The following is a 20,215-nucleotide window of genomic DNA, read 5'->3' on the forward strand; positions in this document are numbered from 1 at the left end:
AAGCTGCTGAATAGTAATTCATCCGCCTGGCCTGAAGATCATGCTCTCAGCTCCCACAAACTGTCAGGCATTTGCTTCACTGGCCAAGGACTCAATTGGGTATAACAACTGTTGTCGTATTTGTCCAGTGGGATATGACGCCTTCAGAGAATAGCCCTGCGCGGCATACAACTTCATTACGGGCATAAATAATGTCTGAAGAGCAGTACTTGTGACTCTCGGACAGTTGGACAAAAGAAAAGAATTTGCTGCAGGTGGTGTTTAATAATTCATGGAGTTGTGAAACTCCCTATAAGTTGGAAGACATTTTGTTGTGTGGTAAAAATCCATCTGCTTTTATAAACACATACCACACTGGGGTGTTAAAAGACTAAACACTGGAACCGGGGCAAAATGTGAGTCTGTGATCTGCCTAAATGTCTGATTGTTTGAATCCTCTATGACACATTGTGTTGGCATTAGTTCAAGGGACATAGTTCTCCCTCCATATACTATATATATATATAGTCATTTACTCACCCTCATGTCGTTCCAAGCCTGTATGAGTTTCTTTCTTATGTTGAACATAATAGAAGATATTTTGAAGAATGCTGGTAATCAAACAGTTGATGGTCCCCATTGACTTCCGTAGTAGGGGAAAAAATTTTGGGGAGGTGAACTATTCCTTTAATACATTTTTTTTATTATTATTAATCTAGGCTAATGTTTAATAATTATAATAATAATTTTAAGATTATATAAATGAATATAATTTAGTCTAAAAAACATGAATTCATAATACTGTACATAAAAACATGTTTTTAGTTCTTAATTCTTATGTGTTAAAGGGGTCATGTGATGATGCTAAAAAGTACATTATTTAGTTTATTTAGTGTAATGAAATTTGTTTCTGTGGTTACACATTATTTTCCACATACTGTACATTATCGTTTCTCCTCCATGCCCCACTTTTCTGAAACGCGTCATTTTTTACAAAAATCATCGGTCTGAAAAGTGAGGTGTGCTCTAGTTGGCTACCTATCCAGTGCATTGGGATTGGTGGAATGCCTCAAGCGTGTGAAGAAAATGTTATGCCACTTACCATACTATGATACTCAGAACACCTGCGTGGCTGGACAAAAACAATAAAACCCCTTACAAATGAGGCATTTGTTGCATCCATTGGGGACATAATTACTGATTATAATGACTTATTGTGTGTCGCACCACATGGGCCGGGGGGCTAGAGTGAGGAACAGCCGGTGACTACAGTGAGGAATGGCTGGTGACTAGAGTGAGGAACGGCCAGGGGCTATAGTGAGGAATGGCCGGCGGTTGAAGTGAGGAATGGCCGGGGGCTGGAGTGAGGAACAGTGGGGGCTAGAGTGAGGCTGGGGCTAGATTGAGGAACAGCCAGGAGCTAGAGTGAGGAATGGCCAGGGGCTAGAGAGAGGAACGGCTGGGGGCTAGAGTGAGGTACAGCCGGCAACTAGAGTGAGGAATGGCCGGGGTCTGTGAGAAACAGCCAGGGGCTAGAGTAAGGAACAGCCGGGGGCCAGAGTGAGGAAAGGTCGGGGGCTAGAGTGAGGAACGGCCGGGGTTTGGAGTGAGGAACGGCCGGGGTTGGAGTGAGGAACGGTCGGGGGCTGGAGTGAGGAACGGCCGGGGGTTGGAGTGAGGAACGGCCGGGGGCTGGAGTGAGGAACGGCCGGGGGCTGGAGTGAGGAACGGTCGGGGGCTGGAGTGAGGAAAGGTCGGGGGCTGGAGTGAGGAAAGGTCGGGGGCTGGAGTGAGGAAAGGTCGGGGGCTAGAGTGAGGAACGGCTGGGGGCTAGAGTGAGGAATTGGATTTGAGACTTTTGTCTTTCCAATTTTACAGATCTTCTTTATTCACAAAGAGCTTGTAACACTCCAAAGTGAAAGGAAAATTTTTAATTGCATCATATGGCCCCTTTAATAGATGTCTTTAATTAATGGAAACTTATACTTTAAAGTTTTATTTCTATTTTGTTCAGAACCATGATGATCCCACATGGCATGTTCCACTTGTAAAAGACACAGGGGAAAATACTTTATATACACACCTATTTAGCTGGATGATGTAATAGTGTCAAAAAGATGCTTGTTTATATATTATGGTCAAAAATTGGTTTACATTGTGTTTCTGAACTGTGGAAAGCTAAATATAGCATGCGTGATGTTTTCATATGCTTGTCATCACTTGATGCCCCTGTAGACAGAGTAGATTTGTTTTATGATGGCACTGGGTATTACATACACCATGAGCATTATGTATTTTAAAATTAAATTGCCTCAAACCATAAAACAGCTGCTATGAAAATAGAAATTATTTGGAGCGCACGCAAAATAGAACAGAAACGCCCAAATTGAACCCATGAGCATCATGAAGATTGTTTCTTAGAGACGTCAAGAATGAGAGAAATTGATTTCCTTTTCTTCAGCCAAGACTCATTAAAATAAATGGCAGGATCAAAAAGCCAAGTTTGATTAAAGTCAGACTTTGATGTAGTCATTTGCCACCTGTGGTTGTGTGTCCCTACCCGAGAGGTTCAGGAGACAATTGGGAGAGCTGCTAGGAAGATGGCATTTCCCTTTGAAGCACATCTTTACCGACCACATCCCCAAAGTAAGCCTATTTTCTTCCATCACTGTCACTGTCAGGTGTGAATACTTCAGGGCATTTTCAGCTGCAGGACTTTTTTGTTCTTATTACCCATTTGCAGGGTTTACAGCATTCCAGGGACTCTCAGGAGAATGAGCTTATTCCTTAAATGTCAAAATGTCCTATGTCAAAATGGCCTCTACTGCACTACTGACATCCATAATGCCATTCATCTGATTTCTGTTTCCTGCATTATTTAAAAGAGAGGGACACTGAGAAATATTACAGAAAAAAAGAGAGATTCTCAATGGTCCTCTCTTGCAGAGTCTCTTGTGTATGATATATTCATTATTTTGAGATTTGACCACATAATACTTGTTGCTGGCTGTTTGTAACACATTGTATTAATATTTTATTTGTTTCTGTCATTGTATATATTTTATCCAACAACCCAAGAATACCTATAGGCATCAAAAAATTAAAATAAATAATAAATCTGCTCCACAGCGGATTCATGATCAGGAGGATATTACAATTCAACCCACTGCAACTTTGTGCAATGTAAGCATATAATGCACATTCCAGTCAACATATACCGTTCAAAAGTTTGGGATCAGCAAGACTTGTAATGTTTTTTAAAGAAGTCTCTTATGCTCATCAAGGGTGCATTAATTTGATCAAAAATACAGAAAAAAACAGTAATCTTGCAAAATGTTATTACAATATAATGGTTTTTAGTTTAAAGGGATAGTTCACTCTCAAATTAAATTTTGGTATGTTTTAGCTTACCTCAAGGACATCCAAGATGTAGGTTTCTCTGTTTCCTCAGTATTTCCCATTTTGATATTTTTAGGTCCAACCGTTCTTGTCTGTGACTCACATAATGGATGTCTATGGTCACCACCTCAAAGAGCATGCACAGAGGAGTCAAAATTAAACAGTTCCCCATCGTAAGTACACATTGATGACCTAAGACACGAAACGAGCGGTTTGTGTAAGAAAACGAACAGTATTTATATCGTTTTTACCTCTTGTACACAACCACGTACAACTGATCTGAGTGCGCGAGTGCTTCCCGATGTGACGTTCGCGCGCGCTCTGGCTTAGTAAGTCTGCGCAAGCGCGGAAAGCGCCGGAAGCGATCTCTCGCGCATGTACATCACTCATTGTTTACACTTACAGCTCATGGTTTACACAGATTTCGGAAGTATTACCTTTCACTGTGAAGATCTAAACATATTTAGACGTACAGGAAATTGCAATGGAAGACGATTTCAATATATCCATAGACAACGTAGAATTTTTTTCACAACCATATTTATTTGAAACAGAATACACAGACCAAGTACTCAGGAGCGATCTGCTGCAGCAGCACGTCTTCAAGCCTCAGAGACAGAGATCTCTTCAAAATTGGTGGTGTTTTAGTAGCAAGTGTTGTGAGATGCCAACAGAAGTGGAGAGCATATGTTGTCACGAATGGAACAACTACAAGACGACGACGAGGACATTGACAGAATCGCATCACATACCTGCCTGACTGAAGATCCTGAGTTTTCTCCGCTGTTGAGACCCAGCGTTTTGCACATTGTGTTTAGTTTGCCACATATAAACTGGAGGCGACGTCCAATGCCAGAGGGACCCAATGGCATGCTGTCAATAGAGTGAGTAATGTGTTGTATTTTTATTATAAACGCAACGATTATAGGGTGCATTATAAACAAATTAATTTATTACAATTACTGCATTATATTTCAGACAGTGCAGATTGGTGGCGTACCGTGTGGTAAACAATGAGTGATGTGCATGCGCGAGAGATCACATCCGGGGCTTTCCGTGCTTGCACAGACTAAGCCAGAGCGCGCGCGCACGTCACATCGGGAAGCACTCGCACACTCAGATCAGTTGGACGTGGTTGTGTACAAGAGGTAAAAACTATATAAATACTGTTCGTTTTCTTACACAAACCGCTCGTTTCGTGTCTTAGGTCATCAATGTGTACTTATGATGGGGAATTGTTTAATTTGGACTTCTCTGTGCATGCTCTTTGAGGAGGTGACCATAGACATCCATTATGTGAGTCACAGACAAGAATGGTTGGACCTAAAAATATAAAAATGGGAAATACTGAGGAAACAAAGAAACCTACATCTTGGATGTCCTTGAGGTAAGCTAAAACATATAAAAATTTAATTTGAGAGTGAACTATCCCTTTAATATCCTTTAATATATAATTAATTTCTGTGATGCAAAGCTGAATGTCCATCAGCCATTACTCCAATAAAGTATCTATTGATACTTCAGAAATCATTCTAATATGCTGATTTATTTCTGAATTATCAATGTTGGCAACAGTTATTTATTTATTTATTATTATTTTATTTTTATTTTCTGGCAAAAGCTGCAATACTTTTTTCAGGACTCTTTGATGAATAAAAAGAACAGCATTTACTCAAAATATAAATCATTTCTAACAATAAATCTTTACTATCACTTCTTATCAATATAACACATCCTTGCTGAATAAAAGTTTTAATTTCTTTCAAAAATAAGAGAATAAAATTTACTGACCACAAAATTTTAAACTGTAGTGTATATTGTTAGAAAAGATTTATATTTTAAATAAAAGCTCTTCTTTTTAACTTTTAATTCAAAAAAGAAACCTAAAAAAAAGGATCACGGTTCTACATCATAATAATATTTCACAATATACACTTTTTTTCTTTGATCAAATAAATGCAGCCTTGATGAGCATAAGAAACTCCTGTAAAAATCCTTTTGAACTTTTGACTGGTTGTGTGTGTGTGTGTGTGTGTGTATGTATATATATATATATATATATATATATTAGTGCTGTCAACGTTAACGCGTTAACGCATGAGATTAATTTTTGTCTGGTTTAACGTGTCAAAATATTTAACGCAATTAACGCAGCATCGGTATTTTCTGCCATCCGTTGGCTAGCTTTACATTATATGATCACGCTCTTATTCATTTATATGCTTTTAAACATTTCAAGCGCGGCAAGACAAAAGAGAATGCGCTGTCTGTGTATGCCCTTATGTGACACATACACACGTACACACACACACACACACACACACACACACAATGCATAGACAGGGCGCCAGAATCCAGTTCTCTTAAGCGCTTGAACTAACAATAAACATCCCAAAGTGCCAGTTTTGTCGATTAACCTCATAAGAGCAATCTTAAATGATTTATATAAAGTCTAAAATTAACAAAAAGAGTTGTGAGAGAATGAGGCGAGATCCATAGACAGTATATAAACGGTGAGATCCGCGTGTCTGTCTGCTCTTAAAGGGACAGCAGCCAATAAAGCTTCCTGTCAGTAAAGTTAAAGAACAAAGGGAACAGAGAAAATGACTCGCTGCTCTTGACTAAATAACTTTTGTAGCTTTAATAAGGATTAACTATTTAATTTATAGTTTATGCAGTGCAGACTGCATATAATTTTGATAACTTTATTAAATTTCTGTATATTTCCTAACTGTTAAGACAGGAAGGGCAGGAGTAAACATGACATTTATTATGGGTTTATGTTAGCATTGTTTTAAGTTTACTTAAATTAAAAACTGTTATATTTTTTAAGCCTAGTAATAAATGTAAAAAGAAAAAAAAAATCAGTAGCTGTATTAATATCAGTAATACTGGCCTTCATTCATAAAAAGATGTCATTTAAACAAGTATTTAAATATAACTGTGAAATTATTACATTAAAAAATATATTAAAAACGTACAAAAACATTTCTTTTTTTATTGCGATTAATCACAGAAAAAATGTGTGATTGATCTAGTTAAACTTTTTAATCGATTGACAGCACTAATATATATATATATATATATATATATATATATATATATATATATATATATATATATGTACAGTGGGTACGGAAAGTATTCAGACCCTCTTAAATTTTTCAATCTTTGTTATGTTGCAGCCATTTGCTTCTTTTTTTTTCCTTATTAATGTACACACAGCACCCCATATTGACAGAAAAACACAGAATTGTTGACATTTTTGCACATTTATTAAAAAAGAAAAACTAAAATATAGCTGCAAGCAGCGATGGCGGGCTCAAGCCATCAGTGCAACATCACCCTGGTGGCATCAGTTAACTGTGCCCAGCGGGCACATGCAATCACAATAGCCCTCTGGCAGTCAGGTTTTAAGGGATACGGCAGTTAAAGGGTTAATCCGAATCATCAAGACTTTGAAATCACATTCACAGAACAATATATATAACTTTAGTAACACATTTTTCAATCTGAGTTAAACCTCTTTTTTTGGCTCATTTTATCTGTAAAGGAAAAAATGCCTAATAATTCTTCACACCTGAATATAAGTGTCACGTTCGGTGTTACAGCAAACACGGAGAGGGAACCAATTGCAGGCAAGTCAAGGCAAGAAGCGACGGACATGAATAAACTTTCAACATTAGAGAAGGACTCCGTCACATTAGGAACCAGTGGTATGTCATTTTTCCGTTCCCCAGCCAAGATGGCGGAGCGGCGAACCAAGTACCTTCGGTTGATCGCCCTCCGCCAAGAGGGCAATGAAGTGGGGGCCCTGGCTCAGGTGTTCTGGTCCCTGGCCGAGGGCATGGGCTACAACGATGCGGCCCTCAAGGACTATTTCAATGGCGGGCTGGATGATCCAGTGTCTCAGGAGGAGATGGCGCAGTTAGAGACACTGGAATTCTGGGAATTCGTGCGCTACCTGCAGCATCGGCTTCGGTGGGATGCCCCAGCCACTTCGGTCTCTTCCGGCGGGGTGGTCGTCAGCCCAGCACCACTGCCCAGGATGGCAACCAGCCAAGCGCCACAACCCAAGATGGCCGCCAGTCCAGCACCACTGCCCAGGATGGCTACCAGCCAAGCGCCACAGCACAAGATGGCCGCTAACCCATCGTCAATGCCCAAATTGGCCACCGTTCCAGCGCCACAGCCCAAGATGGCCGCCAGCCCAGCACCAATGCCCAAATTGGCCACCGGTTCAGCGCCACAGCCCAAGATGGCCGTCAGCCTAGCGCCACAGCACAAGATGGCCGTCAGTCCAGCGCCACAGCACAAGATGGCCGCTAACCCAGCGCCAATGCCCAGATTGGCCACCGGTCCAGCGCCACAGCCCAAGATGGCCGTCAGCCTAGCGCCACAGCACAAGATGGCCGTCAGTCCAGCGCCACAGCACAAGATGGCCGCTAACCCAGCGCCAATGCCCAGATTGGCCACCGGTCCAGCGCCACAGCCCAAGATGGCCGTCAGCCTAGCGCCACAGCACAAGATGGCCGTCAGTCCAGCGCCACAGCACAAGATGGCCGCTAGCCCAGCGCCAATGCCCAAATTGGCCACCGGTTCAGCGCGACAGTACAGGATGGCCGCCAGCCCAGCACCACAGTACAAGAGGGCCGCCTGTCCAGAGTCATGGCCTAAAATGGCTGCTTGCCCAGCGCCGCTGCACAGGATGAGCGGCTCAGTTGACCCTCCGGAGTCGAGTCAGGTTCCAGTTGACCCTCCGGAGTCTAGTCAGGTTCCAGTTGACCCTCCGGAGTCGAGTCAGGTGCCAGTTGACCCTCCGGAGTCGAGTCAGGTGCCAGTGAACTCTCCAGAGTCGAGTCAGGTGCCAGTGAACTCTCCAGGGTCGAGTCAGGTGCCAGTGAACTCTCCAGAGTCGAGTCAGGTGCCAGTGAACTCTCCAGAGTCGAGTCAGGTGCCAGTGAACTCTCCAGAGTCGAGTCAGGTGCCAGTGAACTCTCCAGAGTCGAGTCAGGTGCCAGTGAACTCTCCAGGGTCGAGTCAGGTGCCAGTGAACTCTCCAGAGTCGAGTCAGGTGCCAGTGAACTCTCCAGAGTCGAGTCAGGTGCCAGTGAACTCTCCAGAGTCGAGTCAGGTGCCAGTGAACTCTCCTGTGTTTCCTGTAACGCCGATCGTGACAATAAGGAGTTTTGTTTTTCTCTTCCAGCCTTCATGGTCAACTACATATATATCACACTCTTTGCTTTCTATAGTGCAGCTCAACCAATTCTCATCCTATTAGTCCATATTTGTGATATCACAAATCCCGGACAATATTTGTTGTAGTCCAAACAAATTGTTCATTATAGTTTTTATAAAGTGTTTTTTGTTAAATAAAATATCTCCTTTTGAATTGGACTTTCAGCTTAGTAACTTTGCAAAACTTTTTTTATGCTGAAACAGCAACATTACAGTATAACTAAAGTTGAAAAAGTGAAAAATAATAATAGCACTCCTTTAATAGGCATTATTAAGCAGTTCATAAATACAGCTATAAATGTTTTGTTCTTGAGCTATAAAGTTCAATCATTGTATTTTCATACTTGAAGTATAATAACGTTATTTTCAAACAAGTTATTTAGGAGTTGTCAGTGCCTCATGAGATCATTAAGAACGTGAAATTATATGATTAATAAACTATTTTAGTGTAAATATATAAATCTTATTATTTAGACACATGATAATAGTTGGTCAGTGTGTTAATAACTGCTTTATTAACATATATTCCTGCTGTAATTCATGATAAAGTCAGGTTTTTATAAAACATTTATTAGTTTCCAGCTATCTATTTTTGTGAACTCATCTAAAGTGAGGACTATTTGTACATTTAAAGCATTCACAAAGGAGATTTAAAGGAACATTCATCTACCAAACTAAAAAGTCAAACACAACACAGAGGGATACAGAACACAGAAATATTTTTTCAAGATTGATAAAATGAAACTGTACAGCTGTACACTTGAAAAAAAAATTAATATATATATATATATATATATATGTGTGTGTGTGTGTGTGTACTGGCTTTCCAATGCCGTTAATAATAGGGGTAAGCAAGTTTAAAACACGTACAAACAGAGTCCATGCAGACGGATGTAGATGCATAACAAAAATGTCTTTCTTTATTACTTGAGCTCCATTAAACATGATCTCAAACTTCTTGTGTTCTCTCCTTGTTCACATGTACACACAAAGCCATACCTTATGGACCACATACAACTAGAATCCTCTTTGCGAGCTTCTCTGCCATGCGCTCAAAAACTGTGCTTCCCAAATACCAACACACTCACATGTTGCTCAGGTGCTCTAATTAAACATAGCCACAGCACCACCCAGTGGACAAGACCTTTACCATCCCCAAAATGGCTCCTACTACACACACACACACACACACACACACACATATATATATATATATATATATATATATATATATATATATATATATATATATAAATATATAAATATATATATATATATATATATATATATATATATAAATAATTCAAGTGTATGGTTTCCTTTTATTGCATATTGAAATAAATATTTCTGAGCTCTTTATCAATCTGTGTTGTGTTTGCTGATTTTTATTTTTCTTAGGAAGATAACTGACCCTTTACTCTCCTTTTTAATATATGTCCTTATAAACCAAGAAAAAGTTATTTATAGCTGTATTTATAAGCTGCTTACTAATGACTATTAATGTTGGGACAAGACTTTATAAAGCATGAACTGACTATTTACTAATGAGTGCAGTTATTATAAAGTGTTACCAATGCATTTACTAATGTTAACAAATTAGACATTATTTTACAGTGTTATCAAATCCTTAAATGATTTATAAGTGTTTTGTAATGATTTTATTGACCTACAAGCATTTGTGAAAGTTCTGCTTGCATTACATCTTAGTCTTCATCTGTGAGCTGAACAGATTTACTGTTACATCCATGAGATTATGTAAATTCAGATAAATGTCATGTCACAGGATGTCATAGGTTAGTATCAAATGAGTTTGAAATTATTATTTGCAGCACAAATAAGGTTTTTTAGGATTTTAAAAAATCCCTAAAACTGTCAGAAAAGGATAAGGCCTAAGATATTTCTATGTGAGTGGCTAAATTTATTTTTGTTTTTATAATTATAATACATAAACTATGAAATTATACAAAATGTATAAAAAAGTACAACAGTTATTGTTTTCCAATGTTTTTTATTTATTTATTTATTAAATTTATTTTTTTTGGATTTACATTTAAAAAAATTTGCCTACTGCAATCATTCTAAACAGCTTGAATAAAGCCCGTTAATATTTATTATAGACCACTGTAACTGTCTATAATCTAACAAACAAGTTATTAAGAAAAAAAAGTGTGTACACCAGATAAATTGGACGATAAAGAAATTGTTAACAATAGTATAATAGAGCATGTTTTAGGTTTTTAGGCGTTTAGATGCAGAAATGGACAAATCAAATGTAAAATAAAATGTAATTGATTTAATTAAATATAGATTAATTCTTGTTAGAGCAAAATAATAAATAAATAAATAAATAAATACGTACACACATAAAAAAAAAGCAGCCAAGACGAATTATTTTCTGTATTTTTTTTATAGATTAAAATTGAAGCAGCTGGTAAATGCGGTCACTTTAATATTCAAATCGGGTAGATCCACTTCAGATTTATTTCTCAACAGTTTATGTTCATGTGGCTGTTTTCGTTTATATTCGCCAAGCTATTACGTATTTCGAAATAATCTTGTCCGTGATGTGTTCGTTCGTACGTACGACGAAAGGCAGAATCCTGCAGCTATATGTTATATATATGTTATAGATATATGTTATTCTGCCAGTCTTTCACACTTAAACGGGTCACAAACACCTGCATTTAGCTCTTGTTGTGTTATAATGGGTGTATTGTGTGCATTTGTTGTGGTAATATTTTATTTTAAAAAGCTCTTAAACAAGAATAAATTCGTTTGTTTTGAGCTCGTGAAACTGTACGCGCTGATCGGAGGCGGTGATTTCAGATAGGCAGCCGCAAATATTTAATTTTCACACAAACAGTTCAAAAACATCTGAATTTAGCTCTTGGTGTGTTCTAGGTGAATTGTGTGATATCGCTGTAATATTTTATTTCTAATAGCTATAAAACAAGAATAAACTCGTTTTTCTGAGCTCGTCATTCCACACAGCATGAGCGGTGATTCATCTCTCTTATTTCTCACGTATCACTGACTACACATAAATTATTAATGAGCCCTGACCCGGTAATAATCATATATGTTGGTTTAGCTTGTCAGTGTGAATTATATCTGAGTATTTATTTGTATTTTTAACCGATTTAAAAGTGAAACTAAAAAAGAGTCTCCTCCCTTTCAGTCCGGGAATTGCACCTGTAGGGGCGCTATTTCTCTCAGACAATGGAAGTCTAAGCACATATACTCAAACAGAGGAACAAGTGAGATGAGATGTCTGACAGTTTTTTAATTTTCTGTTATCCATACAGTGTTGTAAAGTCGTAAAACTATGCATATTTCCTCAGAATGACTTTTTCATCTGTATGAAAAAATTATTTGACGTGTTTGGAAGCTGTAATTTAAAAATACAATACAATTAATGATTCTCTTTTTACGGTCATTTCAAAAAATCACCACGGCAAAACCATTCAAGCTATCCAAAATCCATTCACAATTTAAGTTCCTCAATGTTTTTGCAACATGTAGACAAAGTTTGGTGTGTATGGTGTACTTCTATTCTGAGCAGTATGCAGTAATTCATAGCTGTAGCTTTACAAAAATCCATATTCAAATCAAAATAGCCGACTTCCTGTTGGTCGTAGCTGATGACTGTGAATTAGAAAGTTGTCCGTCTTGATAAGATCAATATATGTACCAAGTTTGGTGTCTGTAGCTAAAACTAACCCCCCACTTTTGTCAAAGGTGGCGCTATAGAGTGCCTCTTCCACGCCCTTTAATAAGCTTTTGCCAGTGTCTAGCTATCAGAAATACTGATGTGTGTTCTGAGTTTCGTGAAATTCTAAGTATGTTATATGCCTCAAAATCACCTGAGAAGTATTCCAGTTTGACATATTGCCACGGCAACAATATTTTAGATATCAATATCCCCCTTGCAGATAAGGATGGCTGAAGCGAAACAGTCGTTCCGAAGCTTTGCGAGATCCCGAAGCGCAGATGTGTCGAAACACTGATCCGAAGCGTGATTCGAAACACCCATGTCACGTGACTATGACCAAACGAAGCCTCGAAGTGTTTCACTAATTGTTTCATCAGGTGTGGTCCGCCGAATCAGCGTTTGATTGGAACGGTCGGGAACAGACCACACAATTGCACATCTGTATAAAAGTGAAATAAACGCATTTTGACCTCGTGGGTTTTTGTGAGAGGAGTTTGACTTTGAGATAGCGGATTTTTGGTGATATAGTGACATAGTGCGATTTGATTAGTTATAGGCAATTTAGACTTACATTTAAATTTACACAACACATTGACTGAGAGGCTAGAGACAGACCGAGTATACATATAGTGACACATTAATAGATACATAGATATAAATATATATAGACAGCTAGATTAATAGATAGATACATATATAGATAGATTACAGATACATATATAAATACATATATTATAGATAGATACATATATAGATACATAGATTATAGATACATATCTAGATACATAGATTATAGATACATATTTAGATACATAGATCGATTCATATATAGATAGATAGATTTGGATAGATAGATAAAATGGAAGCTCCCCAGAAGAGATGCCGTACATCTGTGGTGTGGGAGCATTTCCATTTAGAAACCCCAAATAAAGTGAGATGTGTGTATTGTGATCGGCAGCTAGCCTACTGCAACAATACATCATCCATGATGCGCCATTTGAGGAGCACTCATCCTGCCATTTTGCAGGGTGCAGAGGATGGCATTCCCCCTGTACCTAGGCCTGCTACTGACACTGCTGGGCCATCTAAGCAAGGTATGCATTGTTTGGGATATAATTATAATTGAAATATAATTACAACCTTTTGGGACACTGTTTATAAAGTTTATAAGTTATATAAAGCACTGATTATAAACACTGGAAGGTTTCCAAATAATGAACCAGTAGGCTATACTTTTAATAGATGTGCACTAATTGAAGCTGTATTTTTCCAATGTATTTGTCTGAAAGTATGTTTTGTCTTCTCTTTTAAAAGTCAGACAGAGGGAATTGGATGAGGCTCTTATAAACATGGTGGTGAAGGATCTGCAGCCCTTCACCATCGTGGACGATGAGGGATTCAGGGCATTTGTGAACAAGCTTGATCCAAGCTATGTCCTCCCATCCCGGAAGGTGCTTAAAATAATGGTCAGCGAAAAGTACAACAAAGCCAAGGAGAAGACAATGGAGGACCTACAAAAGGCCGAATTTGTTAGCCTTACAGCCGACATGTGGTCCTCCATTAATATGGATGGATATCTTGGTGTGACTTGCCATTACATAACACCAGAGGCAAAAATGGCAACTGTTGTACTGGGTGTAAGGAGTTTTTACCAAACCCACACAGCCCAGCATCTCATGGAGGCTAAAGCCTTGCTAATGGCTGAGTGGGGAATAACCTCCAAAGTTCAGTGCATGGTGACTGACAATGCATCTAACATGATCCTAAGTGCCCAGCTACTCCACCTTCGCCATGTCCCATGTTTTGCTCATACTTTAAATTTGATTGTGAAAAAGGCACTAGATCAAACCCCAGTCATCAATGAAATACGCCAGAAGGCCAGAAAGATAGTGGGGTTGTTCAGATCCAGCTGCAAAGCAAAGGACAAGCTTGTGGAGATGCAGAGCTTGATGGGAAGACCAACTCTGAAACTGATACAGGAGGTTGACACGAGATGGAACAGCACATTTGACATGCTACAGCGCTTGTATGACCAACGTGAACCAGTGGCTGCTGCACTTTACAACTTAAACAATGATGCTGCTCCCCTGACAAGTATTGATTATGACATTATTAAACAATCATTGTCAATACTGCAACCATTCAAACTCGCAACAACAGAGATGTCAGAGGAAAAGAGAGTGTCTGCTTCAAAGCTTATACCACTGTACAGGATGTTGCAGCACAAGCTTGCACAGAAAAAAGGAAATGCAACGCAGGAATCAACTGTTCAATTAGGTAGGCCACAATGACCATACTACCCATGTGATTGGCCATAACTGTCATATTATTGTCATTATTATAAATATGTGTTTCTCCTGTTTTGGCTCATAGGCTCACATCTGCAAGAAGGTCTGCACTCCAGATGTGGAGGTTATGAGAGTTTTAGAGCCTTGGCGCTGGCTACACTGCTGGACCCAAGGTTCAAAAATGTGGCATTTGGAAATGCTGCCAAAGCCCAGGAAGCTGAAAAGCATATCACACTGGAGTGTGCTTCACTGATGCGTTCAAACACAAATCCTGGTGAGCAGTTTCAGTCTGTGTTATGTTATGTAATCTGAATCATGTAATATAATATATCCTTTATATATGCCGTCAGTTTAGGATTTGTTACTAATTGCTGTTTTCATTTTTATTCAGACCCAGAAATGTCAACATCACACCCATCATCATCATCATCACCATCACCATCAACATCAACACCAGTAGAAACACAGGACAGTTTATGGGAACTTTTTGATACTCGCATCCATCAAACCAAGATGATACACAATGCTACAGCTGATGCCACAGTGGAAGTGAAAAAATACATCAACGATGCGTATTTACCCAGAACTCATGATCCACTAACTTACTGGAAAGAGAGAGCAGTAATCTTTCCTCATTTGTATGTCCTTGCAAAAAAATATCTTTGTATGCCAGCAACAAGTGTCCCTTGTGAGAGGATTTTTTCAAAGGCTGGAGAAATTATCTGTAAAAAAAGAAGTAGGCTAAGTCCTTCCACAGCAGATAAATTAATATTTTTCTAAAAAAAAATTATCTCTAAAAAAGTGAGACATTGTGGCTTGATTTCTTTTATTAATATTCATTTTTCATGACCAAAATAACATTATGCACAGTGAGGAGCCTATAGGTTACAAGCTTCACATATTAGAACATTATAATAATAAAAAAACAACACATTTTTTTAATGGCTCGTCAAGGTTGTTTCAGATCAACACCTGCAAGTGACCACTAGGTGTCATCGTTGAGACGGGTGTCGGATTGATTCGAAGCCTCGAAACAATATGGCACATTTGGTTCAACTGTTTCATTGGTTCACGAGGCCTCGATTTTGCCATCACTACTTGCAGATTTATATCAGCTGTGTTTTATCATTATTCTGATGAAGTTTGAAGCAAATCGAGTAAAAATAAGATGCTGAATTCAAAGCATTTTGAAAATGACACACTTCCTGCTGCCAGTTGGTGGCGCTATAACTTTGACTCCTAATAGTCACATATATGCGATTGACATCACACAACGAATAATCTGATGAAGTTTGATTAAAATCAGGAAATGTATGTGGATGGTATTAGACACTTCCTGTTTATCATTTCTCTCCATAATTTCAACGCCTCGCCACGAGCAAACTATCAAAAATCCCCTGGCAATTTTTCATGCCCAATGTCTTGAGATCATGTTGACTGAATTTGGTGGCAATCGGGTAAAAAAAACCTATGACAAGTATATCAAATTCCAGAGCATGTGGTTTTTACATAACTAAATAGCTGTCTTCCTGTTGGGCGGAGCCTATGACATGCAATAAGAAAATTGTTCGGCAAAATGAGAACTATATGTGTAATGAGTTTCATATTAATACGTGCAAGTATGTGTGAGCTATACATCAACATTTCTGACTGTGTTCCAGGGGGCGCAGTAGAGTCCCTGTTGCACGCCCGGGTCCCAGCCTCTGCGGCCTCCTAAAGGCCACAGATTCCAAGGTGTGCGCAAATTTTCAAGAGTTTTTGAGCATGTTAAGGACCCCAAAAGCCACCAAAACTTTGACGACAAATATGAATACTAAACCCTAAATAGCCAACTTCCTGTTGGGCGGAGCCACTCCTTCGTTATTTTAGCTGTGTGCTTAGGGTCATTGTCTTGTTGGAAGGTGAACCTTCGGCCCAGTCTGAGGTCCTGAGCACTCTGGAGAAGGTTTTCGTCCAGGATATCCCTGTACTTGAATGCATTCATTTTTCCCTCGAATTGCAACCAGTCATCCTGTACCTGCAGCTGAAAAACACCCCCACAGCATGATGCTGCCAACACCATGCTTGACTGTTGGGACAATATTGGACAGGTGATGAACAGTGCCTGTTTTTTCCACACATACCGCTTAGAATTAAGGCCAAAAAGTTCTATCTTGGTCTCATCAGACCAGAGAATCCTTCAGGTGTTTTTTTTTTTTTTTTTTAGCAAACTCCATGCAGGCTTTCATGTGTCTTGCACTGAGGAGAGGCTTCCGTCGGGCCACTCTGCCATAAAGCCCCGACTGGTGGAGGGCTGCAGTAATGGGTTGACTTTCTACAACTTTCTCCCATCTGCCGACTGCATCTTTGGAGCTCAGCCACAGTGATCTTTGGGTTCTTCTTTACCTCTCTCGCCAAGGCTCTTCTCCCCAGATAGCTCAGTTTGGCCAGAAGACCTGCTCTACGAAGGGTTCTGGCCGTCCCAAACGTCTTCCATTTAAGGATTATGGAGGCCACTGTGCTCTTAGGAACCTTAAGTGCAGCAGAAATTTTTGCCTTGCCACAATTCTGTCTCTGAGCTCTACAGGCAGTTCCTTTGACCTCATGATTCTCATTTGCTCTGACATGCACTGTGAGCTGTAAGGTCTTATATAGACAGGTGTGTGGCTTTCCTAATCAAGTCCAATCAGTATAATCAAACACAGCTGGACTCAAATGAAGGCGTAGAACCATCTCAAGAATGATCAGAAGAAATGGACAGCACCTGAGTTAAATACATGAGTGTCACAGCAAAGGGTCTGAATACTTAGGACCATGTGATATTTCAGTTTTTCTTTTTTAATAAATCTGCAAAAAATTCAACAATTCTGTGTTTTTCTGTCAATATGGGGTGCTATGTGTACATTAATGAGGAAAAAAATTAACATAAATGATTTAACAAATGGCTGCAAATAGTGTATATAACAAATAGTGAAAAATGTAAGGGGGTCTGAATACTTTCCGTACCCACTGTAAATATAATTGTTATATATTATATAAATAGTTATACATTTGTTTACTTATTAGTTATCTTGGTGCTGGGTTGGGTCATGTAAATGACAAGAGTTGGGTCGGGTCATGGCAATGTAAAATCTGGATTCTGCAGCAAAACCATTTGAGATCCACCACTGTGAGTCGTGCTGTTTTGGGGAATATAGAACAAAACACATGATTCATCTTGCATTAAGGGGGTCATGAACTGCCTTTTTCTCTCTGTACTGTTCTCGATGTCCACTTATAATGTTATCAAGATTTTTACATAAAAACATCAGAATTAAGAGGTAACAGGCTATTTTCTGTTCTGCTTTTAATCTCCCTCATCTGAACGTTTGAACGGCCGTGGTGGATTGTAGACTTGTAGAAATAAATGTCCACTGCTATGATTGGCCAACAGTTCCCGAGTTTGACAGCCTACATCCTTCACAAATGGACCCTTCTGTGTTTTAGGTTAGAAATGCATAAACACTCAGTACATATCTAATGATTTGCAATTAATAACAGACAAAACAATAGTGACCACGTAATAAAAAGTTACTCACACTTGTGTGATGTGACATTACTGTTGGATCCAATATATTATATATCCAATATATATAAATTGTGCCTTGTTTGTAAACAAATCCGTGGTAAAATTAAGTGAACACAAGACCAAGTTCTTACTGATGTGGTCTGGCACTTCATTAAAAATAAAATTAATCATGTTTTATCGTTTGGTTTCTGTGTAGACCTGCATTTGCCACTCTTGTCATTTAGCTGTTTGAATCTGTGGGCGGAGCTAAACATGTAGCGATGTAGAAGCAGGCGTCGATCTTCTTCTGTGGAGGTGGTATTTAGCCACACTATTACATCATAAAGTAGCAAATTCTGAAACCTGTCATTTTGGCAGATTGGCTTCAATATAGGCTGATTTTAGACTAATGAGAAATTTCTTAAACTATATTAAACTATATATAGAGTTCTGAAACTTACAGGATGCTTTTATAGTAAAAATGATATGGAAGCCTGTTTCCACCACTGAATAAAAACAATACATTTTTAAGTTCATGACCCCTTTAAAGGGTGTAATGTTTTGTCAGATCAATGCTCTCCCTCCTGCTAATACCACTTGCTTCTATCTAGCAAATCATGGTTCAAAGGCTACTCAATAGGTCCTGTCGAAACTTCCTGCTTTAAATAGAAAACACAACACAGGAGAGATTCATGGGCACTTGAGACCTTTTCTTGCCAGGTCAAATCAGGTTATTTCTGTGAACTAATTGTGTAAAAATTAGGGGTGTAACGGTACGTGTATTCGTACCGGACCGTTTCGGTACAGGGCTTTCGGTACGGTGCACGTGTGTACCGAATAACGGAATGCAATATTTTGTTTGCGGAACATAAGTACATTTTCGTGTTTCCAAACGAACATATTAAGTGGCGGAAGTCTCCGCGTTCAGCGCAAATCCCGCCTGATCCCGCCCTGCAGTTGATTCTAAGGCCGGCGACACACTGGATGCGTGGCGCAAGCATGCGTCTCAGCTGCGTGTCATGTCCGTTTTTAATTCGGCTCCCATGTTAACAGGTTAGAGCTTGCAGACTGCCTGCGTGAGACGCGTATCTCAGAGCCACGCGGAAAACGCGTGCATGCTAGAAATAGAACCGACGCCTATTTTTCACGCGACACGCAAGCATGTTGGAAGCGTTTCCAGGCAAAATAGAATAGGAAAATATGTTTATATGTCATTTTGTACACAAATACATATTAATTCATGACACTTTGATGTTGGAAAGTCTACAGGTTGACATAAATTCAGATATAAATGTAATTTAAAAAATAAATCAATAATTATCAATTTTCAAATATTGCACCTGTCAAACAGTCTATTTTGTCGTCAATACTGTTGACGGTGTCCTTTATCAGTAGGCTTTATATTTATGCTCAACATGAAGTATAGATATTGTTGTCATGAAGACAAGAGCCTGGTCTGTCGGTGGTCTCCCTCTATGTCACTTACAGTAGCAGCAGCACGCCAGCACCGCGTCTGGCACGATTCTGCTGAAGAACGCCTACAAGCTGGGATTGGTAATGCTGCACTGTAATCATAGTTATTTATTTATATTTTTCATTATATTTTATTATATGATATTGGTTTGAGACTGAGAGTATTTTATTTAGTGGAGAACTTTGCAGCAGTATTTTATTTCTTATTCTTTTTTTGTTTTATATATATTCTATTAAAAAGTATTTTTTTTTAAAGTGTATAGTAATAAACAACCTGCAGTTAAATGTTTGCATTTCTTTCCCTGAAAATGAACCGAACCGTGACTTTAAAACCGAGGTACGTACCGAACCGTGATTTTTGCGTACCGTTACACCCCTTGTAAAAATACATAAAGCAGAAATGGAGTTAGTTATACATAAGTCTACTTACACTTATGCAATTATTGAGATTTTGCTCTGCAGCTTGCAGCATCGCAGCCACAAAGTACTAATGCTTTTGTGGTATGATTATCCGATTTTCTTTCTTTTTAGACTCTTTTATTGTCTGTCTGCTTGAAAAAGCAGCTTGTTCAGAGGATCCATGCAAAAAGCCACTTTGGA

At 38.9% G+C, this 20,215-nt stretch overlaps 1 long non-coding RNA gene across 1 annotated transcript in view; it reads right to left on the minus strand.

The window, feature by feature from the left end:
* The window catches only part of LOC132114693 (uncharacterized), a 77,929-nt gene that overhangs the window by 27,307 nt on the left and 30,407 nt on the right, over window positions 1-20,215 (minus strand). The gene's annotated exons all lie outside the window — the stretch shown is intronic.

Source organism: Carassius carassius, chromosome 3 (genome assembly GCF_963082965.1).
Source record: "Carassius carassius chromosome 3, fCarCar2.1, whole genome shotgun sequence".
In the NCBI taxonomy this organism is placed as follows: Eukaryota; Metazoa; Chordata; class Actinopteri; order Cypriniformes; family Cyprinidae; genus Carassius; species Carassius carassius.